General features: G+C 29.1%; 1 pseudogene; it reads left to right on the top strand.

The window, feature by feature from the left end:
• The first annotated feature begins 2879 nt into the window (after positions 1–2879).
• Positions 2880–20821, top strand: LOC133783598 (disease resistance protein At4g27190-like; annotated as a pseudogene).
• The last annotated feature ends 7154 nt before the right edge of the window (positions 20822–27975 follow it).

Genomic DNA, 27975 nt, shown 5'->3' on the forward strand with positions numbered 1-27975 from the left:
TCTCTGAAAAGGCACCATCTCACTCATATTTCCCTTATAGTCAAGTCTCTCATCCATAGCCAAAACAGAGTTGAAATCCCCACACACTAACCAAGGATTCTTAGGACCCTTATTAATGGTGCCTAAATCATTCCATAACTTGTGTCTCCCTTTACTATCATTAAGAGCATAAACAATAGTAAGGGCCATTTTATTCCCATTCCGAGGACAAACATAACAATGTATAAATTGGCTCGAACCCTCCCTAATATCCACTTCAAAGCAGTTCGGCTTCCAAGCTAACACAATCCTACCATTCCGATGATGATACAAATTAGAAGTGATGCACCAACCTTGAAACATCTTAAGGTATAAGGCACCCAAGTTCTTGGCCTTAACCCTTGTTTCTAGGAGCCCAACAAGACCAATCTTATTATTTGAGATCATTTTCATAACCTCAATTTGCTTTGAGGTCTTGTTGAGACCCCTAACATTCCAAAACAACATCTTATCCATTTATTAGTGGATGATCTCCCCCTCCATCAATAATGGCATTCATTTCGCAAAGCACTTGACCCACTTGAACCTCATTGACTGTAACCTCCTCAAAAATGCCAAAAGAGTTACGGATCTGTGTCTGAGTTTCAGTCGGAATTACCACTTTTTTCCCCTTAACTTCTTTAAATCCTTCCTCATCTAATTTATTCATTGCTGCCCCTTCTTTGACTTCATTGACAGTAGTCTTTTTAGGCTGCCAAGCTTGCTTATATTGCTCCACTTTTTTAGCTTTTTTACACACATTACTGAGGTGACCTATGCCATTACAAATTTCACATTTGTCCGGCTTCCATTCATACGAAACTTCAATGAAAACCCGATCACCCTTCTCATCCTCAAATTGAATATGATTCAGAAAACCATGGGTCACATCCATCTCCACCAGAACTCTAGCAAATTGAAGCTTGTCGCGATTCATAGTCGCCTGATCTTGCTTTATCATTCTTCCAATAGAACTAACAATCTTGGCCATTGCATGTTCACCCCAATACTTGAGATCTAATTGTCTCAGCTTAACCCAAACCGGCACCTTCCAGACCTCCTCTCTAGTGAAGCTTTTGTCTGGATCCCAAGCTGTCATATTAAGAGGTTTCCTATCGAAAAACAGGTACCCCCCTTTCAACACCAAATCCTTATCAGCTATAGAGTGAAACCTGACCAAGAACACTCCATGAGTCATCAAACTAATTTTATCCAGCCCCTGTTTACCCCAAATCCTTCTAAAGAATCCTTCCATAACCTGTAAAGGAGGGTTTGCTCCCAATACATAGCAGATTATAGCAGATTCCCAATAATGAATCTCATCAACAATGTCCTCTTCTAGAATTTTAGCACAACCTCCAATTTCCCCCATTGTTTGTTTCTCAAAATGAAGCACAGGATATTGAGAGGCAGGGGAGGGAATTACCTTTTCCTTAGCAGCACTAATCTTCCCCATTACCTCCGCAAACATCGCTCGAATGCCCGATCGTAGCAATTGGCGCTCCGATGACTTCGGCGAGAGGATGATTCCAACTCCATCATCGCCTATAATAGGAGAGGTTGAAATCTCAGGCAAGTTCTCAATCGGACCATTCTCCCCTTCCTCTGATTCAGAGTCAGTAACTTGCATCTCCGTTATTCCAAGAACCTGATCCATTCGTTTCATCTTCGTGACAGGGTCCGACGAGCTCGGCCCTCGTTTCTGAACCTTCGCATGCTTCTTCGCATTTGGTGTTTTCTTTGCCGCCTTCCTCAGTCTTGGTCTCCCCGCCATGGCAAGCCCTAGCAGAGCAAAAAGAGATCAAAACTATAGATCACTAATTAATTCAATTTTCATTAAGTCTTTCCATTATATAAAAAATAAAACTTTTATATAAATATTATTATATGATTTTTTTTAAATATTATTATATGAAAAATGTGCACAATTCATTATACTTCTTAAGACTGTGTAGGCAATTAAAGAGATAACTTTCTTAAAAAATATTTAATTTTGTTTCATCATTTTAGTTCTGACAATTTTTTTTCTTATGATGATATATCTCACTGACTTGTGATGTATTTTGTTTTCTAATTGAATGTACTTTTTTTAAATATGCTCTTTCTATTTTATCTTTTTTTTCATTTGTTTTTATCTATTAATTTACTATATATAAAGGCATGATTGTTATTTTCTTAATAAATTAGAAGAAAATTATAATTTGAGATTAGATATTACTTTTATGTTTCATTCTCAAAATTTTTAATCTACAATCTCAGTTATTAATGATATATATTATTAAACAAACTTTACATTTATTATGCAGTAATTTTTAGGTTCGACTTTGTTTATTATAATTTTTTATATAATATGAATATTAAATTACAAATAATCTAATAAAATAAATTACTAATTTATTATAAAGTGAGGTATATATATTTTGAGTATATTCTGTAATTAGTATAAGTAATACACTAATAATAAGAGATAGATAAATAAATAAAATCAATAATAACATGAAAAAAATTGTAATAATTGAATTGATAATTATTTATTTAGATAATTATTCATTTTATTTGTTATAATTTCTCATTTTTAAAAATTGAATTAAAATTAAATTAATATAATCAAAACAAAGAAAAAGACAATTTTTTTTTACAAAAATGTTAAAAAAATAATAATTAACAAAAAAATATTTTTTTTTTAAATTACCGGGTACGTGCCCCCTATTAACTAGTATATATATATATATATATGATGATGAAGAGTTAACAGCTGTATTCCATACCCAAAAAAGTACAAAATGGAGTTAAAGTGTTTCAAGTAAAACAAAAATACAACTATTTGAGCGAGACATAATAATATGACACTTGACAATTAAAAAATATTAATTAATTTTTGTAATTTTATTTTATTCAAATTCATTTAATATATATTTATATTTTTAAGTTATTTCAAAAGGAAAGGGAAAAAAAAAGTTAAGATAAGAGCCCTCGTGTGGTTCATAAAAAAAACAGGATGTGAAGTGACGAGGTGACCAATAAAATGCAATTATTGGACTGTAATAATATAATATATATTAAATATTGATGGCATATAATTTATTTATTTATTTTATTGATTCAAAAGAAAGAAAGAAAAAAAAAAACAAGACTTTTCTTCTGGCTTTAGTTTGCTTACATCTTTTACTTTTTTATTTTCTGAATTTTCTGAGATTTTGAGAGTTCATCTTCTTCTTCCTACTTCTAGTGAGGTACAATATTCCCTACTTATCTGCTCCTCATTTATTCTTACTTTTTGCAGATCAAACTCAAACTCAAAGCATCAAGACTTTTCTTTGGTAAGAAAAAAAATCTAATCTCTCTCTCATTTTAACCTCTTGCATATGAGTTTTCAGGTGCATTATTTCTTATTATGCTCGTTTCCTTATTTGCTTCTCATTTGTTAAATAAAATAATTTATGTTTAGTCTTATGGTTACTTTTTGCAGATCAAACTCAAACTCAATTAAATTCTCAACTTTTCCGATTAAAAGAGGAAGAAGAAGCATCAGGACTTTTCTTCTGGCTTTGGTAAAAAACATTCCTACCTTGGTTTGATTACAGAACAGTTATATCAAATAACGTTGAATAGTATAGTAAAAGCACCCACCTATACTGCTAACAGAGAAGAAAAATATGTGTTCCATATGTATTTTATTTAATATATTTATGTAACATTGTTTTATTTTCTTTAATTTTTTTATGTTTAATATTAAAAACAATATATATTCTAATTAATAGTTTTCCTTTTTTCTTGTCACTTCACTTGCTCCTTTTTTTACATGTAAAAACAAAACATTCTAAGTCTCATCTTCTTCTTTCTCTTTCAATATGGCTACCATTTTCACCTCCTGGGTTTCAGTTTTCAGTAGTCATTTTAATCCCAATCGTTTTTTCGTTCTCTTCATTGTATTACAAAAAACACTAGTCTTTAGTGAAGCTGTTATTCTCTTCATTGTTCCCTATGCTCATTTCCTTATCATTTGTTAAATAAAATACTTTTACCGTTTACTCTTATTGTTACCTTTTGCAGATCAAACTCATCAAACCAAATTTGGGCACTCAATTAAATTCTGAACTTTTTTTATTGAAAGAAGACGAAGAAGCATCACGACTTTTCTTCTGGCTTTTGTATTCCCCTGCGCTGTGCTCTGCTGCTAAAAACACATTCCTACTTTGCTACTAAATTTCTCTTATTGTGAAAAGACAAAAGAAAAAGAAAGGTTGGTGTTAATTGTCCAAGCTACTGATCAGGTGCGTGCCTTCCTGTTGAAAGAACTGGTTTTGCTCTATTTTTCCAATTTCTTAATATATATATCATATTATTGTATTAATTTGTTGTTGTTGTTATTCAACTTAATTCAGTAACAAAGTAGTAGTACAAGCCAATTGCTAGCATGGAAATTGTTATTTCAGTTGCCGCCAAAATAGCAGAGTATACAGTGGCACCAGTGGGTCGACAGTTGGGTTATCTGTTTCGCTACTCAGCCAATGTATATAACCTCAAAATTCGAATGCAAGATTTGAAGGATACCAGAGAAAGACTGCAACATCGTGTCGACGAAGCTAGAAATAATTGTGAAGAAATTGAAGCTGATGTTCAAAACTGGCTGAACAACGTTGATGAAATATCCTTGGAGGCTGAAACGTTTCTTAGCCATGGAGACCATGCAAAGGCTGAATGTTCTTCTTGTGGATCCGTTTTGCATTTGGTGATGCGACATCAATTCAGTAGGAAAGCAAAGAAGATGTCAACCGAAGTATGCGCAGTGGACAAAAAGAAATTTGACGGGATACAAATTTCTTATCGTCTTCATCGGCAAGAAAGTTACTCTGCAATAACCAAAGGCTACAAGACTTTTGATTCAAGGAAGGGAATTCTAGCGAGCATAATGACAGCTGTAGGGGATGCTAACAGAAGCAGGATAGGCTTGCATGGAATGGCTGGAATTGGCAAAACTATGCTTGCCAATGAAATTGCTAGACAAGTTGTGAAAGATAAGTTATTTAGTAAGGTGGTTATCATAACTATTTCCCAAACACCTAATGAAGAAGCGATTCAACAACATATTGCTGATATGCTTGAGCTAGAGTTTGGCAAAACAGATAACACTAAGGGCAAGCGAGCAACACTTCTTAAGCAACGATTGAAGCCAGAAAATAAGATTCTGTTAATTCTTGACGACATTTGGAAGGAACTCAATCTAAAAGAAATTGGAATCCACGACGAGTGCCAGATGCTACTAACCTCTAGAACTCGACATGTTTTACGCAACTCAATGGGTGTTGCTGAGAGTAATGTGTTCTTTCTTCAACCTTTAGACCCACTGGAAGCTACAAGTTTGTTTAAGAAAATCATTGGAGAAATAGTTGAAAATGCAGATTACAATCCTTTGGCATGCCAAATTGTTGCGGAATGTGCGGGCCTACCAGTTTCCATTGCCACAGTGGCACATGCTTTGAAATACAATATGGTGATTTCCACATGGCAGGATGCATTGCATCGACTACGGAGTTCGGGCTTCATAGCGATCGAGGGAATGGATGAGAAAGTCTACTTGAGTATTAGGTTGAGTTACGATTTTCTTGGAACTCATGAGAACGAGGCCAAATCATTATTATTGCTTTGTGCTTTACATGAAGAAGATGCAGAAATAGGAGTGGAAGACCTGATGAGATACAGTGTGGGTTGTCGCTTGCTTCAAGGCATCTATACAGTGAATGAAGCAAGAAACAGGGTGAATTCATTGGTTGATAAACTGAAATCTCATTGTTTGTTGTTGGATGGTAAAAGTAAAAGTCATGTGAAGATGCATGATGTTATTCGCGATGTTTGCATATTAATTGCAAAAGAAGATGAGCATAGGATGAATAACATTACCAATGCTACTATGTATGAGGAATTTGTTAAAGATGAAACAAACAAAGCATCTAAAGTAATTTCTTTTCTTAACTATGATGTTTTTGAAAATCTCCCTAGAAAATTGGAATGTCCTTGTTTAAAGTTACTTCTGATATCTAGTTGGTCTTTGGAATCAATTCCATATGACTTTTTTGAGGAAACCAGAAAACTTGAAGCTTTGGGTATGAGTTATGCATTTCTAAAATCATTACCGCCATCCTTTCAGTTCCTTCAAAATCTCCAAACATTATGCCTTCATAATACTTCTCTAGAAGACATAGCTGTGATTGGGGAATTAAAGAATTTAAAAGTTCTTGATCTCTCTTGGTCTTCTTCCATTCAGTAGTTGCCAAAGGAAATAGGAGAATTGCGGCGTCTGCAACTGCTAGATCTACAAGGATGCGAAGGTTTAAGCGTCATTGAGCCAAATGTCATTTCAAATTTGACACAAATGGAAGAGCTATATCTGCCAAACAAGTTTAAGGGATGGGAGATTGAAGAGGGCAGTATGAAAGAAAGAAGAAATGCCAGTCTTATTGAGATAAAGAGTTTGCAACTACTGACAGTTTTATATTTGTCCGTAGCAAGTGAAAATATTTTGCCAGAGAAGTTGTTTAGTGAAAAGTTGGAGAGATACCAAGTGTCTATTGGAGGTGGTGAGTACAGTAGGTATAATGAATTTTCAAGGTGGTTGCAGCTAAAACTCTCAAATATGAACGAAATAAATGCATCTGGACTTAAATCATTGATTAAAAGGTCTGAATATTTATCACTAGAGACATTAGTGGATGTCACCAATGTTGTTCATGATCTTGATAAAGATGGTTTTCCTAGATTAAAGCATATGAGGCTTATACAGTTAACAAGCTTGGAAAGGATATGTCATGGTAAACTCCCAACAGGCTCCTTCAATGAATTGAGAAAGGTGGAAGTGTGGAATTGTGGTAGATTAAAGAATTTGTTCCCTTTGTCCGTCACCAAACTACTTCATGAGATTAGAGTAGAAAAATGCGTGATGATGGAAGAGATAGTCAGCCATGGGAGAGAAAATGAAGGCGATGATGAAGCTTCCCATAACATTGATGAGTCTTTTCAATTACGCTCATTGTTTCTACATTCTCTACCAAAGTTTGTCCACTTTTACTTCTCCAAGCTGAAGACAACTGGCGAGTCCTCACTGGTAGATTATTCAAAATCTTTATTCAATGATACGGTACAAATCTTTCTTGTCATTATATAATACTAGCTAAAATGAGCTATTTTATGTTTGTATCTCTTCTTTTATTTTGTTGATATGTGTTATTAATTTATGTGAATCTACGTAATTATCTTTTTCATACAACTTTAGTGTCAATATTCCACGTATAAAGTTTGGATTGATGAGTCTCTAATTCATATATTATATATTCTTACTCTTTCCTTTTATCAGCATGGCACCAGGTGTTTAAAAATAAAAACATATTCCAAATGAAAATAGATTTAAAATATCAATTTTAAGTTTCGTGCATACACATTTTTAATAATTAATCAATTTTCCTTTAGCTATTTTTTTCAAGTATTATATATTAATTAAATTAAATTATTACATATACTGGTACTTGCAGGTTTCCTTTGCTAACTTGGAGATTTTAGAAGTTGGAAGCTGCGATAATTTAAAGTGTATGTTCTCTTTTACTTTTGCTCAATGTTTTGTAAACCTAAGAAGCTTAAAAGTGGGTAATTGTAAGGCAATGGAAGACATATGTGTGACTACAAAGAAATTTGGAGAAGAAGAATCTCATATGGAAAGGATTTTGTTCCCTAAATTAGAATCTATTGAGCTTGATAAACTTTCAGCTCTCCAAAGATTTTGTGCTACAAATTCTTGTATGGAATTTCCACTGCTATCAAAGTTAATAATAAAAGACTGTTACACGGAAGTGAACCAGCTTGTACCAGCAGAACCTTTCTTCAATGAAAAGGTAACTCTTTCAATTAATTTAACGTACAATAAATGTCTAATTTAAGTATCACTTTTTTTTATAAACACATGAAATAAATTTTTTCTGAAATTCCTTGTGAGCAATGCCATATAAACTCTCATATTGCACATCAAAATTAAAATTAAAAATAATATTGGCTAATAAAGTATATGTGGTAGCATTTCCGTTGAAAAAATTTACATTGTTATTTAAGTTACAAATATATCTACTTATGAAGTTTCACCATAAATTTTCCTATATTTAAATATTTATATTATTACTAAGAATTTGGACAAATTCTAAGTAAGAAAACGCATACATTGTTAGTGTCAATATTAGGGATAAATTAAGTTTAAGTTGATCAATCTCTAATTTTATTACATATAAGAAAATTCCATGTTTGCATAATTAATAATTTGCATGCGTTTTGATATATTATATATTAGTACAACTAATTAATAATGTTGTCTTATAATCTTGGACAATTTTGTTACATTTATTAAATAAGTTGAAAATATCAATTTTATATTAGCTATGTAGCTAATTTTGGTGCAGTCATAGGTCTCTTGGTCGCACCTCATCCCAGTTTTATTGAATATGTTAAGAATAATAAAATCTATTTTTAAAAACACCACATAATTATTAAAAGAAACCTAAAATATAATTTATAATTTAAAAAAATGTGTAGTTCTATATATAGAATTATAGAAAATAATACTACTACTGTCCTATATTATGGATTAGTACTTTAGGAAAGATTTTTTTGTCTCTATGATCATATAGGAAATAATATATCAAATAAATGAAAAAGGGTATTATGGGGAGATAGTTTAAAATTTTGGGTATAAATGAAAAGATTTTAAAAATTGGGTAAAAATTAAACATGCTAAATAAAAATGGGTACTCAATTTAATTTTTACTACAAAATTTGACTTAGTAAAAATGATTGAAAACGTGTAATAAATTAAACTAATTATATATGGCATGCTAAATGTATATATGAATATTTTTTTGAAGCATCATGTAAAAAATTAAAACTAATTGAAGACACTTGAACGTTAATTGAGTTTCTAGGGAGTCAATATAGGAATTGTTTTTTTTTAGTAATGTAATTATGTTTCTTACATTATTTTTAAAGTGAAGTGAGTGGTAATGCATGTGTGTAATTCTATTTGCTTTATTTTCAGATTGCATTTCCCAACTTAAAGGAGTTGACTGTTTCACATTGTAACAATATCAAGTATCTCTTATCATCTGTTATGGCTCGAAGTCTTGTACAACTCAAGACATTAAGAGTAGAGGAATGTGGGAACATAGAAGAGGTAATAGTGAGTGATGAGGAATCAGGTGGTGGTGGAAGCAAATCAATAATATTTGAAAAACTAGAATCTCTTGAACTTAAGTATCTTCCAAACATCATAAAGTTTTGTGGAGGAGATGGCATTGAATGTCTATTGTTGTCTAAACTGGAGATATGGAATTGTCCTAAAATGAAGGAATTCATAAGTAATTCCATGGGTACAAGGACATGTACTGCTAGTGAAGAAATGGGCATCATGGTAGCATCTAAACAAAGTCTGTTCAATGACAAGGTAATACTTAATTGTCTAATTTGTCTGTGACTTTCGTACTAATTATCTTTTATTTTTTTATGATTAAGTTCCTAATTTACAATTTTAGCATCTAAAATTAATTGATTTATTATTTATTTAAAAATACTATTTAAATTATTTTATATAGATATATTTATTAAAAAATATAAATTTTATGTTATTTATTTGTCTTTCTCATAAATTGCTTGTGCAAGAATAAATGAGCATTATGGTGTTGAAATTTATTTTTAAAAAAGTAAGAAAATGTTAAATATGGAAATTTTAAATTAACTAGCGTGCAAAAACTATTAATTAAAAATTTATTACCTATATTATAATCACATAATTAATATTTCATAAGTAATTATTTTTATTTTGAGAAATGTAATTTTAATTCTAAAAATATAAGTTATATATTGATGACGTGATAAAAAAAATATAATAGTTTAGGTACAAGATACGTTTTTTTTTGTGACTAAAGATAACTTTTAATCACAATTAAATAATTTTTGTGACTAAATTTTTTTAAATTAACTAGTGTGCAAAAACTATTAATTAAAAATTTATTACCTATATTATAATCACATAATTAATATTTCATAAGTAATTATTTTTATTTTGAGAAATGTAAGTTTAATTCTAAAAATATAATTTATATATTGATGACGTGAAAAAAACCATAATAGTTTAGGTACAAGATAAGTTTTTTTGTGACTAAAGATAACTTTTAATCACAATTAAATAATTTTTGTGACTAAAAAATAGCATTTAGTCATAAGTTGTCGCTCAAAAAATTTTAATCATAATTTATTATATATAGCGATACACTTAAATGTGACTAAATATTCATGGCTTATTTGTAGGAATACAATATTCTATATGCGTTTTTGACAAATTGGATCAAATAGACCCTAGCTAGCTAAGACTTATACCATCAAGAAATATGTTAAAAATAAAACTTACAACAAAAATAATTAAATACAATTTGGTCCCTAAATATTAATGCATGTATTAGCAAATTGAAATTGATGCCCAAAACATACTACTTTTAATATATTTTAAACTTTTGTCGTTAATAATAAAATTAAAATTAAATATAAAATATGTTCAACATAATCATGTAAAATTTTGGGCCTAAATTGTATTTAGATTTTTTGTTGTCAGCTTTTCAATGGACTTTTTAACGGTGCTAGTCATGGAGATGTATAATAATTGATGATGAGTCTTATTTGTTAACATAATATTAAGAAATTATTAAAGTAATTGAAAAGCTTTAAATGATCATAATTTTATTGTATTTTAATTTTACTTACCATAATAATATTATATTTAGGTTTCAAATTCACCAATTTTATTGAAAATTTTACCTCATTATATTTATTTTACTTGTTTATAATTTCTTCTTACTATAAATCAGAATGTAAGTAAATGTATATGGTGATATCTGAGGTAGTGATGAATTTTTGGTAGAGAAGTATTTTTTTTACTCATAATGTGTTTAATTTGATATAATGATATATTCAGTATTACAGTAAAGTTTTATTGTTCTTACTATGTTATATGCACACAAACATAAACTACGTCAAAAAGAAATTCTAAAAAAATTGATCAACTCTTAGTAATGCTAACTTAATAATGTAGTCTCTAGAATGTTTATTGGGTTGCACATAGAGACAGATGATGAGAAATAAATTACACACGTATAGTATCATATAAAATATCAAATTTATATAATATTTATAATAAAATGACATAATAAAGCAATAATATTGTATTTATTAAATTATCAATAAAACAATAATATATTTCACTTACTTTAAAATTTTGATTTCATTTAAAATTGGTTAGTTTTTTTGAATATTTAAGAATATAATTTTGTTTTAATTACAAATTTATATAGATAGTTTGGAGGATTGACTAGTAGTTATATATTTTTATACAAATAAAATGTTATTTTAATTTTTTTATACAAATTTATACCTTGCATATAAAATTTTTTAACTTCAAAAATAATTTTTAATTTCACATGTAATTTTGTAATGTAATTTTATTTAAATTATATTATTTAAGGTATATTTTTTATTATAGTGGCAGGCCCATGCCTTGCATGACTTCACTACTAGTATTGTTATAAAAATGAGTATTCAATTTAATTTTTACTACAAAATGTGACTTAGTAAAATTGATTGAAAACATGTAATAAATTAAAGTAATTATATATGGCATATTAAAATGCATATATGAATAATTTCTTGAAGCATCATATAAAAAAATAAAAATTAATTGATGACACTTGAATGTTAATTGAATCTCCAGGGAGTTAATATTGGAATAGTTTTTTTTAGTAATGATATTATGTTTCTTATAGTCCCATTATTCTTAAAGTGAAGTGAGTAGTAATGCATGTGTGTAATTTTATTTATTTTATTTTCAGATTACATTTTCCAACTTAAAGGAGTTGACTGTTTGGAAATGTAACAATAATATATTTAAATATTTATATTATCACTAAGAATTTGGACAAATTCTAAGTAAGAAAATGCATACATTGTTAGTGTCAATATTAGGGATAAATTAAGTTTAAGTTGACAATCTCTAATTTTATTACATATAAGAAAATGCCATGTTTGCATAATTAATAATTTTCATGCGTTTTGATATATTATACATTTAGTTAAACTAAATGAGTACAACTAATTAATAATGTTGTCTTATAATCTTGGACAATTTCGTTACATTTATTAAATAAGTTGAAAATATCAATTTTATATTATATATGTTAAGAACATGTCATAACTAAATAACAAACAATTAATTAACCGAGCTATTTGGATATTACAAATTTCTTGAAGCAACATGTAAAAAAATGAAAACTAAAACTTTAATTGAGTCTCCAGGGAATCAATATAGGAATTGTTTTTTTTAATAATGTTGTCTTATAATCTTGGACAATTTCGTTACATTTATTAAATAAGTTGAAAATATCAATTTTATATTAGCTATGTAGCTAATTTTGGTGCAGTCATAGGTCTCAGCTATTAAAACTAACCAAATCATATTGAATTTATTGAATATGTTAAGAATAATAAAATCTATTTTTAAAAACACCACATAATCATTAAAAGAAGCCTAAAATATGATTTATAATTTAAAAAAATGTGTAGTTATCAAGTGGTACCTCTTGTATTTCTGAATTTTTTATTACTGTATAGCTAAAATAAGCTATTTTATATTTGTATATCTTCTTTTATTTTGTTGACATGTGTTATTAATTTACGTGAATCTACGTAATTATCTTTTTCATACAACTTTAGTGTCAATATTCCACGTATAAAGTTTGGATTGATGAGTCTCAAATTCATATATTATATATTCTTACTCTTTCCTTTTATAAGCATGGCACTAGGTGTTTAAAAATAAAAACATATTCCAAATGAAAATAGATTTAAAATATCAATTTTAAGTTTCGTGCATACACATTTTTAATAATTAATCAATTTTCTTTCAGTTTTTTTTTTAAGTATTATATATTAATTAAATTAAATTATTACATATACTGGTACTTGTAGGTTTCATTTGCTAACTTGGAGATTTTAAAAGTTGAAAGCTGCCATAATTTAAAGTATATGTTCTCTTTTACTCTTGCTCAATGTTTTGTAAACCTAAGAAGCTTAAAAGTGGGTAATTGTAAGGCAATGGAAGACATATATGTGACTACAAAGAAATTTGGAGAAGAAGAATCTCAGTTGGAAAGGATTTTGTTCCCTAAATTAGAATCTATTGAGCTTTATCAGCTTTCAGCCCTCCAAAGATTTTGTACTACAGATTCTTGTATGGAATTTCCACTGCTATCAAAGTTAATAATAAGAGACTGTCACAAGGAAATGAACCAGCTTGTACCAGCAGAACCTTTCTTCAATGAAAATGTAACTCTTTAATTAATTTAACGTACAATAAATGTCTAATTTAAGTATCACTTTTTTTATAAACACATGAAATAAAGTTTTTTTGAAATTCCTTATGAGCAATACTATACATACTCTCATATTGCACATCAAAATTACACGCTACGCTATGTAATTAATCTCAACCATACATATTTTTAAGTGGGTCCACACCATATTTTAAATTGCATCTGTGTAACTTTTGTGTGCAATTTAAAAGTGTGCCAATCATTTCTCATTCATTATATATATATATATATAAAAAAAATTACTTGGATAAAATCACACTACTATTTAATAGGTTCATATTTTGTAGTTTAGATTTTCCATTCTTTTCAATTATGACATTTTTAAGGTAGGTGTTATATTTGATTGATTGATTGTTGCATGTGAATTCATTTCAACTATTTCTATTTTAGGTTATTTTGTAATTATAAGTATTTTCATACTTTTTTTTATACATAAGAAAATTTGAGGTGAAACTCCCTAATTAATTTTTTTTCTTATATGTAAATACGTAAAAAATTTAACTTGAGTAACATATATTATGGTGCGGTCATAGATCTTTGCCATTAAAACAAACTAAGGATTAGTGTGGAAGATACATGGTAACACCTTATCCCAAATCATATTGAGTTTATTATATATTTCGAAATCATCAAATCTATTTTAAAGACTTCACATAATCATTAAAAAAAATACCTCAAAGGCAGTTTATAATATATACAAAAATTATGTGAAATCTAAAAAAAATTAAAATGACATTCGGCTTGATGACATTAAAAATTGAAATTATAGTTTGAAAAAATAAAATGTGATGAATCAACTTACTTTTAACTTAATTAGTTTTGTTTTATTTTAACTATAAAATTTAAGTTTCTTAAGTGAATTTTTAATTATCATAGTTTACAAATTTCTATTTTTTTTCTTTCAAATTATGATAGTATTAAATTAAATTTCATATAATTTATTATTAATATTATTTTTTACTTTATTTACTTATTTAAATCATTTAGATTTTTAAAATGTTTGATAAATTAAAAATAATATTGGCTAATAAAGTATATGTGGTAGCATTTCCGTTATGAAGTTTCACCGTAGATTTTCCTATATTTAAATATTTATATTATTACTAAGAATTTGGACAAATTCTAAGTAAGAAAATGCATTAAGTTTAAGTTGATCAATCTCTAATTTTATTACATATAAGAAAATGCCATGTTTGCATAATTAATAATTTTCATGCGTTTTGATATATTATACATTTAGTTAAACTAAATGAGTACAACTAATTAATAATGTTGTCTTATAATCTTGGACAATTTCGTTACATTTATTAAATAAGTTGAAAATATCAATTTTATATTAGCTATGTAGCTAATTTTGTTACATTTATTGAATATGTTAAGAATAATAAAATCTATTTTTAAAAACACCACATAATCATTAAAAGAGGCCTAAAATATGATTTATAATTTAAAAAAATATGTAGTTATCAAGTGGTACCTCTATTATTTCTGAATTTTTTATGACTGTATAGCTAAAATAAGCTATTTTATGTTTGTATCTCTTCTTTTATTTTGTTGATATGTGTTATTAATTTATGTGAATCTACGTAATTATCTTTTTCATACAACTTTAGTGTCAATATTCCACGTATAAAGTTTGGATTGATGAGTCTCTAATTCATATATTATATATTCTAACTCTTTCCTTTTATAAGCATGCACCAGGTGTTTAAAAATAAAAACATATTCCAAATGAAAATAGATTTAAAATATCAATTTTAAGTTTCATGCATACACATTTTTAATAATTAATCAATTTTCCTTCAGCTATTTTTTCCAAGTATTATATATTAATTAAATTAAATTATTACATATATTGGTACTTGCAGGTTTCATTTGCTAACTTGAAGATATTAAGTTTGGAGGAACTGAATATAGAAAAGTTATGGGCAGAACAACTTCTATCAAATTCTTACATGCAAAACTTAACAAGTTTAGAAGTTGAAAGCTGCCATAATTTAAAATATATGTTCTCTTTTACTCTTGCTCAATGTTTTGTAAACCTGAAAAGCTTAATAGTGGGTAATTGTAAGGCAATGGAAGACATATGTGTGACTACAAAGAAATTTGGAGAAGAAGAATCTCGGTTGGAAAGGATATTATTCCCTAAATTAGAATCTATTGAGCTTGATGAGCTTTCAGCCCTCCAAAGATTTTGTACTACAGATTCTTGTATGGAATTTCCACTGCTATCAAAGTTAATAATAAAAGACTGTCGCAAGGAAGTGAACCAGCTTATACCAGCAGAACCTTTCTTCAATGAAAAGGTAACTCTTTAATTAATTTAACGTACAATAAATATCTAATTTAAGTATCACTTTTTTTATAAACACATGAAATAAAGTTTTTTTTGAAATTCCTTATGAGCAATGCTATACATACTCTCATATTGCACATCAAAATTACACGCTACGCTGTGTAATTAATCTCAACCATATATATTTTTAAGTGGGTCCACACCATATTTTTAATTGCATCCTGTGTAACTTTTAGGTGCAATTTAGAAGTGTGCCAATCATTTTGTTATATATATATAACAAAAAATTACTTGGATAAAATGACACCACTATTTATTAAGTTCATATTTTGTAGTTTAGATTTTCCTTTCTTTTCAATTATGATATTTTTAAGGTAGGTGTTATATTTGATTGATTGATTGTTGCATGTGGATTCATTTCAACTATTTCTATTTTAGGTTATTTTGTATTTATAAGTTTTTTCATACTTTTTTTTATACATAAGAAAATTTGAGGTGAAACTCCCTAATTAATTTTTTTTCTTATATGTAAATACGTAAAAAAATTAACTGAGTAACATATATTATGGTACGGTCATAGATCTTTGCCATTAAAACAAACCAAGGATTAATAATATTGAGTTTATTATATATTTCAAAATCATCCAATCTATTTTAAAGACTTCACATAATCATTAAAAAAAAAACCTCAAAGGCAGTTTATAATATATACAAAAATTATGTGAAATCTAAAAAAATCAAAATGACATTCGGCTTGATGACATTAAAAATTAAAATTATAGTTTGAAAAAATAAAATGTGATGAATCAACATTTTTTGGACTTTTAACTTAATTAGTTTTGTTTTATTTTAACTATAAAATTTAAGTTTCTTAAGTGAATTTTTAATTATCATAGTTAACGAATTTCTATTTTTTTCTTTCAAATTATGATAGCTTTAAATTAAATTTCAAATAATTTATTATCAATATTATTTTTCACTTTATTTACTTATTTAAATCATTTAGATTTTTAAAATGTTTGTTAAATTAAAAATAATATTGGCTAATAAAGTGTATGTGTTAGTTACAAATATATCTACTTATGAAGTTTCACTGTAGATTTTCCTATATTTAAATATTTATATTATTACTAAGAATTTGGACAAATTCTAAGTAAGAAAATGCATACATTGTCAATGTCAATATTAGGGATAAATTAAGTTTAAGTTGATCAATCTCTAATTTTATTACATATAAGAAAATGCCATGTTTGCATAATTAATAATTTTCATGCGTTTTGATATATTATACATTTAGTTAAACTAAATGAGTACAACTAATTAATAATGTTGTCTTATAATCTTGGACAATTTCGTTACATTTATTAAATAAGTTGAAAATATCAATTTTATATTAGCTATGTAGCTGATTTTGGTGCAGTCATAGATCTCAGCTATTAAAACTAACCAAGAACTTGTGTGGAAGTCTCTTGGTCGCACCTCATCCCAGCTTTATTGAATATGTTAAGAATAATAAAATCTATTTTTATAAACACCACATAATTATTAAAAGAAACCTAAAATATAATTTATAATTTAAAAAAATGTGTAGTTCTATATATAGAATTATAGAAAATAATACTACTACTGTCCTATATTATGGATTAGTACTTTAGGAAAGATTCTTTTGTCTCTATGATCATATAGGAAATAATATATCAAATAAATGAAAAAGGGTATTATGGGGAGATAGTTTAAAATTTTGGGTATAAATGAAAAGATTTTAAAAATTGGGTAAAAATTAAACATGCTAAATAAGAATGGGTACTCAATTTAATTTTTACTACAAAATTTGACCAAGTAAAAATGATTGAAAACGTGTAATAAATTAAACTAATTATATATGGCATGTTAAATGTATATATGAATAATTTCTTGAAGCATCATGTAAAAACATAAAAACTAATTGATGACACTTGAATGTTAATTGAGTCTCCATAGAATTAATATAGGAATTGTTTTTTTTTAGTAATGTAATTATGTTTCTTATAGTCCCATTATTCTTAAAGTGAAGTGAGTAGTAATGCATGTGTGTAATTCTATTTGTTTTATTTTCAGATTGCATTTCCCAACTTAAAGGAGTTGACTGTTTGGAATTGTAACAATATCAAGTATCTCTTATCATCTGTCATGGCTCGAAGTCTTGTACAACTCAAGAAATTAAGCGTAAAGAGATGTGAGAACATAGAAGAGGTAATATACAGTAATGAGGAATCAGGTGGTGGTGGAAGCAAAGCAATAATATTTGAAAAACTAGAATCTCTTCAGCTTGAATGTCTTCCAAACATCATAAAGTTTTGTGAAGGAGATGGCATTGAATGTCCATTGTTGTCTAAACTGGAGATACGAGAATGCCATAAACTGAAAGAATTTATAAGTAATTCCATGGGTACAAGAGCATGTACTGTTAGTGAAGAAATGGGCATAGTGGCAGCATCTAAACAAAGTCTCTTCAATGACAAGGTAATACTTAATTGTCTTTGACTTTCGTACTAATTATCTTTTATTTTTTTATGATTAAGTTCCTAATTTACAATTTTAGCATCTAAAATTAATTAATTTATAATTTATTTAAAAATACTATTTAAATTATTTTATATAGATATATTTATTAAAAAATAGAAATTTTATGTTATTTATTTCTCTTTCTCATAAATCACTTGTGCAAGAATAAATGAGCATTATGGTGCTGAAATTTATTTTTAAAGATGCAAGAAAATGTTAAATATTGAAATTTTAAATTAACAAACGTACCAAAACTATTAATTAAAAATTTATTACCTATATTATAATCACATAATTAATATTTCATAAGTATTTATTTTTATTTTGAGAAATATAAATTTAATCCCAAAAATAAAATTTATATATTGTTGACTTGATAGAAAAATATAATAGTTTAAGTACAAAATAAATTATTTTGTGATAAATTTAATCACGCTCATAAAATTTTAATCATAATTTATTATTTATAGTGATACACTTAAATGTGACTCAGACTGTCAGTTGTCGCAATAATTGAAAACCCCATCTCTCCTCTCTCTCTCTCTTTCTCTCAAGGTCTCTCTCTCTCACACAGTCACTATGTTCTCTCCAATTGCATTTGGTCAACCTCAATAATGGAGTCCAATCTTCAGATTGTGCAATATTATAATGATTTTTTTAATTGCATTATAATTATGCATTATGAAATTCAATTAATAATTTTTTTAGTGAATAAAAATAATAAAAAGAGAGGGCATATATACTGCAATATATTTTATTTTATTTTACTATACCAAATACTCATAAATTATATATATTTATTGAGAAGAATAAAAATGTAAAAATAGTAATTCAAGATACATTATTCAGTAGGCATGTGATGAAAATAGTAAAATACAATATTCTCAAATCAACCGAAATAGGCACAACCAATGTTATCATATATAATTTGTTGTCACGGAGATGTATAATAATTGATCATGAGTCTTATTTGTTAACATAATATTTAGAAATTATTAAAGTAATTGAAAAGCTTTAAATGATCATAATTTTATTATATTTTAATTTTACTTACCATAATAATATTATATTTAGGTTTTAAATTCACCAATTTTATTGAAAATTTTACCTCATTATATTTATTTTACTTGTTTATAATTTCTTCTTACTATAAATCAGGATGTAAGTAAATGTATATGGTGATATCTGAGGTAGTGATGAATTTTTGGTAGAGAAGTATTATTTTTACTCATAATGTGTTTAATTTGATACTATGATATATTCAGCTTGTAAATGTATTACACTAAAGTTTTATTGTTCTTAGTAACGCTAACTTAATAATGTAGTCTCTAAAATGTTTATTGGGTTGCATATAGAGACAGATGATGAGAAATAAATTACACACTTATAGTATCATATAAAATATTAAATTTATATAATATTTATAATAAAATGACATAATAAAGCAATAATATTGTATTTAAATTATCAATAAAACAATAATATATTTCACTTACTTTAAAATTTTGATTTCATTTAAAATTGGTTAGTTTTTTGAATATTTAAGAATATAATTTTGTTTTAATTACAAATTTATATAGATAGCTTGGAGGATTGACTACTAGTTATATATTTTTATACAAATAAAATGTGATTTGATTTTTTTTATACAAATTTATACCTTGCATATACAATTTTTTAACTTCAAAAATAATTTTTAATTTCACATGTAATTTTGTAATGTAATTTTTTAAAAATTATATTATTTAAGGTATATTTTTTATTATAGTGCCAGGTCCATGCCTTGCATGACTTCACTACTAGTATTGTTATAAAAATGAGTATTCAATTTAATTTTTACTACAAAATGTGACTTAGTAAAATTGATTGAAAACATGTAATAAATTAAAGTAGTTATATATGGCATGTTAAATGCATATATGAATAATTTCTTGAAGCATCATATAAAAAAATGAAAACTAATTGATGACACTTTAACGTTAATTGAGTCTCCAAGGAGTCAATATAGGAATTGTTTTTTTTTTTGTAATGTAATTATGTTTCTTATAGTCCCATTATTCTTAATGAAAGTGAAGTGAGTAGTAATGCATGTGTGTAATTCTATTTGTTTTATTTTCAGATTGCATTTCCCAACTTAAAAGAGTTGACTGTTTGGAATTGTAATAATATCAAGTATCTCTTATCATCTGCCATGGCTCGAAGTCTTGTACAACTCAAGACATTAGAGGTATTATTTTGTGAGATCATAGAAGAGGTAATAGTCAGTGATGATGAATCAGGTGATAATGGAAGCAAAGCAATAATATTTGAAAAACTAAAATCTCTTAACCTTAGGAATCTTCCAAACATTATAAAGTTTTGTGAAGGAGAAGGCATTGAATGTCCATTGTTGTCTAAACTGGACATATATTATTGTCCTATACTAAAGGAATTTATAAGTAATAACATGAGTACAAGGGCATGTACTGTTAGTGAAGAAATGGGCATGGTGGCAGCATCTAAACAAAGTCAATGACAAGGTAATACTTAATTGTCTTTGACTTTCGTACTAATTATTCTTAAAGTGAAGTGAGTAGTAATGCATTTGTGTAATTCTATTTGTTTTATTTTCAGATTGCATTTCCCAATTTAAAGGAGTTGACTGTTTTACATTGTAACAATGTCAAGTATATCTTATCATCTTTCATGGCTCGAAGTTTTGTACAACTCGAGATATTAGATGTATCTAGATGTGAGAACATAGAAGAGGTAATAGTCATTGATGAGGAATTAGGTGGTGGTGGAAGCAAAGCAATAATATTTGAAAAACTAGAATCTCTTCAGCTTGAATATCTTCCAAACATCATAAAGTTTTATGAAGGAGATTGCATTCAATGTCCATTGTTGTCTGAACTGAAAATACGGAGTTGTCCTAAACTGAAGGAATTTATAAGTAATTCCATGGGTACAAGGGCATGTACTGTTAGTGAAGAAATTGGCATCATGATAACATCTAAGCAAAGCCTCTTCAATGACAATGTAATACTTAATTATCTTTGACTTTCGTACTAATTATCTTTTATTTTTTTATGATTAAGTTCCTGATTTACATTTTTAGCATCTAAAATTAATTGATTTATAATTTATTTAAAAATACTATTTAAATTATTTTATATAGATATATTTATTAAAAAATAGAAATTTTATGTTATTTTTTTCTCTTTCTCATAAATCACTTGTGCAAGAATAAATGAGCATTATGGTGTTGAATTTTTTTTTTAAAGATGCATGAAAATGTTAAATATTGAAATTTTAAATTAACTTACGTACCAAAACTATTAATTAAAAATTCATTACCTATATTATAATCACATAATTAATATTTCATAAGTAATTATTTTTATTTTGAGAAATATAAATTTAATTTCAAAAATAAAATTTATATATTGATGGCCTGATAGAAAAATATAAGAGTTTAGGTAGAAGATAAGTTTTTTGTGACTAAAGACAACTTTTAATCACAATTAAATAAATTTTGTGACTAAAAAATAGCATTTAGTCATAAGTTGTGGCTCATAAAATTTTAATAATAATTCAATATATATAGCCATACACTTAAATGTGACTAAATATTCATGGCTTATTTGTAGGAATATTCTATGTGTTTTTGACAAATTGGAACAAATAGACCTAGCTAGTTAAGACTTACACCATCAAGAAATATGTTAAAAAAAACTTACAAAAAAAATAATCAAATACAATTTGTTCCTAAAATTTAATAAATGTATTAGCAAATTGAAATTGGTACCCAACCATAATATATTTTAAACTAATTAATGCTTTTGGACACTGATTTTTTAATAACAAGATCTGTATATTGATGTGTTTTTAGTCACAAATTTTGAGACAATTACAAAGATATGGTAAAAATTAAGTTAATTCTTATGTTTATGTGCATTTCACTTTTGCTACTAAATATAGTAAGTTGACCCCAAAAAAAATAGTTGAAAATATGGCAATCCAATAAAATATATATGTATATAAAAAAAAACTTTTACCATAAACAAAAACATAAAACTTCAATCTCTCACGCCCACACTTCCCTAAAATTCTTTTTTTTTTCTCTCCATTTTTCTTGGCCTCCCACAAGTCTCTAGCTCCAATTCCAAGGGTGCGAGGCCTCAACTTTTCATTAGCCCCTTCTTGGTCGCGGGGCCTCAACTTTAGGGTCTTTTACCCTAATTAGTTCTCTTAATATAAATTTGCTTCTCCAAACTTTTATATATTATTAATTATTTCCTAAATTAATAAAATTAGTTCAATTTTACCCTTAATTTTGAATTTTTTTTATGAATTTAATTTTTCATTCTTGATTTTTTATATTCCAGTATTATTTGAATATTAAGATTATTTATATTTTATCTCTAACACATATGCTATTAGAAAAATATAAAAAAAATTGGTTACACGATTGTCTTACAAATTGGGAATAATTTTAATGAGTACTTAACTAAAATTAGTCACTAAATATATTTAGTTTAATTCTACCTATTTTTATCCCAACACTTCCAAAAATACCCTTCACCAACATGACCTAAATAATAGAAAACCTCACCAAATATATAATATCGCCACACGCTATAGAGCCAGCCATGCTTCATTTCTTCTCTATTTTTTTTTTAAAAAAATAATAACTTTTAACCTATTGACAGGTTGAGATTTTTTTTTAAAAGAAAATGTACTCTTTTTTTTGTTTAATTTTTTATTGTAATATAAATGAAGTACGGTAAAAAAAAGAGCATTTTAAAACAAAATGAATGGAGAAAGCCTGTTCAATAAATTGGACTCTTGTGGTTTTCATTTTTGAAAATAATTTTATTGCTATATATGTTTTGAGAACTACTTTTTACCGGTCTAATTTTTATTTTGTAATTAATTTCTTAAATGTTTTTTCGTTTTTCTTTTGCCGGGGAAATAATAATTTCGGAAGTTAAATATTACCTACAAAATTTGATTTTTTTTTATTCCTTTAAAAAAAGACACCTAATTTGTTCAAATGCAATCACCATCGCATTTCTAAATTGTACTATAAATAATATTACTTGAAACCAATTTTTTTGTGTGGGACATTTGAAACCAATTTAGAAATGTGCAATTTTTTTTAGGACCAACAAGTTCAAATAACATGGTAGTTTTATATATTTGGTATAACAACAAGTTCAAATAATATTATTTACAGTTATACGGATATATTTTTTTTAAATTATAATTTAAATAGACTTGGTTTAAATTTGAAGTTATTTAAGCTTAGTAGTTTATGAATTTTAAGCGATTTAAGGCTAGCGATTTAAATTTTAAGACATTGAAGCCTAGTAGCTTAAATTTTAAGCTTAGTGGTTTAAATTTTAAGTCATTTAAGTTTAACAGTTTAAATTTTAAACTTAGTGAGCCTAGTAATTTAAATTTTAAGTCATTTGATTTAAATTTTAAGCATAGCGATTTAAATTTTAATAATTTTGGTTTAAATTTTAAATCTAGTGGTTTAAAGTTTAAGACAGTTAAAACTTGAGAAAAAGAAAGAATATGAGAGAAAACTTGCTTTTGCTTACTGCTGTATATTACTCTATTTGCTCAACGGATGCATATTACAGAGTATACATTTGGTATATATGTTGTACAGAGGATCATTCTAGAATACAAAAAGGCACAATTACAAGGTACAGAATATCCCACATTCTAAGGGAAATAATAACAGAAAGTGTACTGGGCAAGGACAATGATTAGCTGTCACAGAGTTCATCATGGGGGTGATCATTCAATTCTGTTATTCCATTATTTTCAACATGCCCCCTCAAGCTGTGCTGTGAAGAGTGTATGACAGCAAGCTTGCTTTTGAGATAATGGAATTGAAAGATGCTGAGAGACTTGGTGAGTATGTCGGCAATTTGTTCCTCTGTTGGTACATATCTAACTTCCACTTCTTTGTTTAGAACTTTATCCCTGATGAAGTGAACATCAAGTTCTATGTGCTTGGTTCTTGAATGAAAGACTGGGTTTGATGCGAGTTGCCGAGCTCCAGAGTTGTCACACCAAATTATGGCTGGTTCCTTGCTCTTCAGTCCAATTTCAGCTAGGAGTGATCTCAGCCAAACTACTTCAGTACAGGCTTGGGCAAGTGCTCTGTATTCAGCTTCAGTGCTGGAGCGAGCCACTGACTTTTGCTTGCGTGAGCTCCAGCTAACCAGGTTGTTGCCGAGGTAAATGCAATACCCTGTTGTAGATTTTCTGTCATCCAACGAGCTGGCCCAGTCAGAGTCACAAAAACCTTGGACAGTCATGTTGGAGGACTTTGCAAAGAATATGCCTTCACCAATTGAGCCACTGAGATACCGAAGAATTTTCTTGCATGCATACCAATGATTTTGTGTTGGAGCTTGTAAGAATTGGCTGAGTTTGTTCACTGAAAAAGCTATGTCCGGTCTGCTGAGTGTGAGATATTGGAGTGCCCCGATGACACTTCGATAGAGAGTTGGATGTTCAAATAAATCACTGTCTTGAAGGCTCAGCTTGTTATTCTGGTTCATAGGCGTGGGACAGGTCTTGGCATTGATCATATTGGTTTTTGCAAGGAGATCCATTGTATATTTGGTTTGAGATAAGTGAATACCATGTTGCCCCCTACTTATCTCAAAACCCAGGAAGTATGTAACGGAGCCCAAGGACTTGAGTGCGAAGGAGTCTTGAAGTTTGGCAATGATGGCATGCACATGAGCAGCATTGTTTCCTGTTAATAGTATATCATCGACATAGACGAGGACAAAGAGAAGAGCATCATCTTTGCTGAAGAAAAAAAGAGATGAATCAGCCACTGAGTTCAGAAATCCAAGAGACAGCAGAGTAGTTTTCAGTTTCTCGAACCATGCTCGGGGAGCCTGTTTAAGGCCATATAAAGCCTTGTGAAGTTTGCATACAGCAGTGGGATGTCGATTGTCAACAAAACCAGCAGGTTGTTCCATGAACACTTCTTCATCAAGCATACCGTTAAGAAAGGCATTATTGATATCCACTTGTTGGATATCCCAATTGTTCATGACAGCCAAAGATAGAATGATGCGGATAGTGGAAGGCTTGACAACGGGGCTGAATGTTTCGAAAAAGTCGATGCCAGGCTGCTGTTGGAAACCTTTCGCAACTAGGCGAGCTTTAAACCGATTCACAGTGCCATCTGAGTTATACTTCACACGGAGAACCCACTTATTGTCGACAATGTGCATATCAGGATGCCGAGATACAAGTGTCCAGGTATGGTTTTGAAGTAGAGCATTATACTCGTCAACCATCGCAGCTTTCCAATGAGGAGTTGCAAGAGCTTGTTCTATGGTATCGGGAATGAGAACTTCATGGGATGTTGGTGTGGGTGAAATTTGGGAGGTGGTGAGAAGAAGTTTTGGTTTGAATATACCGGCCTTTGATCGAGTGATCATTTGATGAGTTGGTGCGGTCGATTTGGGCAGAGGAGGCTCGGGTTGAGGAATGTTAGGGGAAGGTGATGAATCTGGGCTGGAGAAGGGAAGGTGAACTTCAAGTGGTAAGGTTGAATATGAGTTGACAGAGTTTGGAGATTTACCTGGACTGTTGCACATTGTTGGATTGACCATGGAGGCAGGAGATAGCTGGGAGTCAGCAGCTTGACAATGGTCTATATCATCTTCATGTTGCTGTGGAATTGGCTGAGCATGGGAATTGAAAGGAAACCAGTGACTATATTGAAACATGTTAGAAGAAGTGTTAGACTCACTGTTTTTAAAATGAGAGGTATTGAAACCAGTTGAGAAAGGAAAGTCTTGTTCATTAAAAGACACACTTTGGACAATGTATATACGGCCTGATGGGTGCAAACACTTGTATCCTTTGTGGTTTGGACTGTATCCGAGAAATACACACTTGGTGGACCTAAAATCAAGCTTGTGTTGGTTGTATGCTCGGAGGTGTGGGAAACACGCGCAACCAAAAACTTTTAGAAAGCGAAGGTCTGGTTTTACTCTAAAAAGAACTTCTATTGGAGATTGATAGTTTAAGGTTGGCGTTGAAAGATGATTTATAAGAAAAGTTGCAGTACTGAAGGATTCCCACCAATATTGAAGAGGCATGGATGCTTGGACGAGTAGGGTGAGCCCCATTTCAACTATGTGGCGATGTTTTTTGTCAGACTTTCCGTTTTGAGGATGTGTGTGTGGACATGGATGTCTAAAATGGATTCCTATTGCTTTGAGAAATGGAGCTAGGCTGCGGTATTCACCACCCCAGTCCGAATGGAGTGTTTTGATTGTTGTTTCAAATTTTCTTTCAACAAATTTTTGAAAGTTGAGGAAGATTTCTTTGACATCTGACTTGAGTTTTAAGGGATATATCCAGGTAAAATTACTGAATTCATCAACAAAGTGCACATAATATCTGTATCCATCTTTGGATAAAATGGGTGAGGGGCCCCATACATCGGAATGAATGATTTCTAGAGGCTTTTGGGCAGTTTTTATGCTTGAGTGATAATGTGTGTGTTTAGATTTTCCAATATGGCAGGCATCACAAAATTTTAATGAGCTGTTGGAAGGGACTTTTTCATTGCCTAGCATATGTTTCATGACATTTAGACTGGGATGCCCAAGTTTCATATGCCAAAGATTGATATCATTAACATTTTTTGATTCAACAAACATGGTTTGGGCTAAATGAGTATGCTCATTTGCTTGACTCTTACATTTTGACTCTGAGACAGAACTCTTCTTGGAATGAAAAAACTTGGAAACAGACAGACATTGACTCGATTTGGAGACTGCAATTCCTGGCCGTGGCATAGGCAACTGAAGTTGATATAAACCATTGTTAAGCGCACCCCGAGCTAGCTCCCTCCTCAAAGCCAGATCCTTGATAATACAGCAGTCAGAATAAAACTCAGCATAGACAGGATTATCTTTTGTTAACTGAGATATAGACAGCAAGTTTTTGGTTATTTGGGGTACACATAGAACATTATTAAGCAGTAAGGAAGATTTAGAGCTATGCAACTTTAAGGTACCAATTTCAGTGATTGAAAGAGGCTGTCCATTACCAATTAGCAGCTCAGTTTTACCTTTGTTGTCAACCTTGTTTTGCAGGTTCTTGCTGTCAGAAATGATATGGTTTGTTGCCCCGCTATCTATGTACCAAGAGTTGTCTTGGTGTGGATCTGGTGCAGTAGAGGAGTAGTAGGCATTTTGGTCTTGGCCAGAATGTTGTTGTCCCGAGGCAGGGTTGGTGTTATTTGAATTTGGAGCAGGAATCTGAAAATTGATGTCAAAGCGATGATAGCATTTTGATACTACATGTCCAACCCGATTGCAAAGCTGGCAGACTGGTCTATTTCCTCGACCCCCTCGACCACGTCCTCGGCCTCTTGGAGAGTAGCCTCGCCCTGAGAAATTGTTGTTGTAATTGGCAAAGTTTCCAGTTGTGTTGGGGGGCCTGCGAGACTGAGTTGCAAGATTTGCGCTTGAAACATTTAGGTCATTCGAGATAGGAGCATTCATCTGTTCCAGGCGCATTTCTTGGCTCTGCAAGAGAAACTGAACTTCCTGCATAGTGATTGGGTAAGAACGAGAGGTAAGAGTAATGACAACTGGGTCATAATCATGACCTAAGCCTCCAAGTATG

The sequence above is a fragment of the Humulus lupulus genome, chromosome 6 (genome assembly GCF_963169125.1).
Source record: "Humulus lupulus chromosome 6, drHumLupu1.1, whole genome shotgun sequence".
Taxonomy (NCBI): Eukaryota; Viridiplantae; Streptophyta; class Magnoliopsida; order Rosales; family Cannabaceae; genus Humulus; species Humulus lupulus.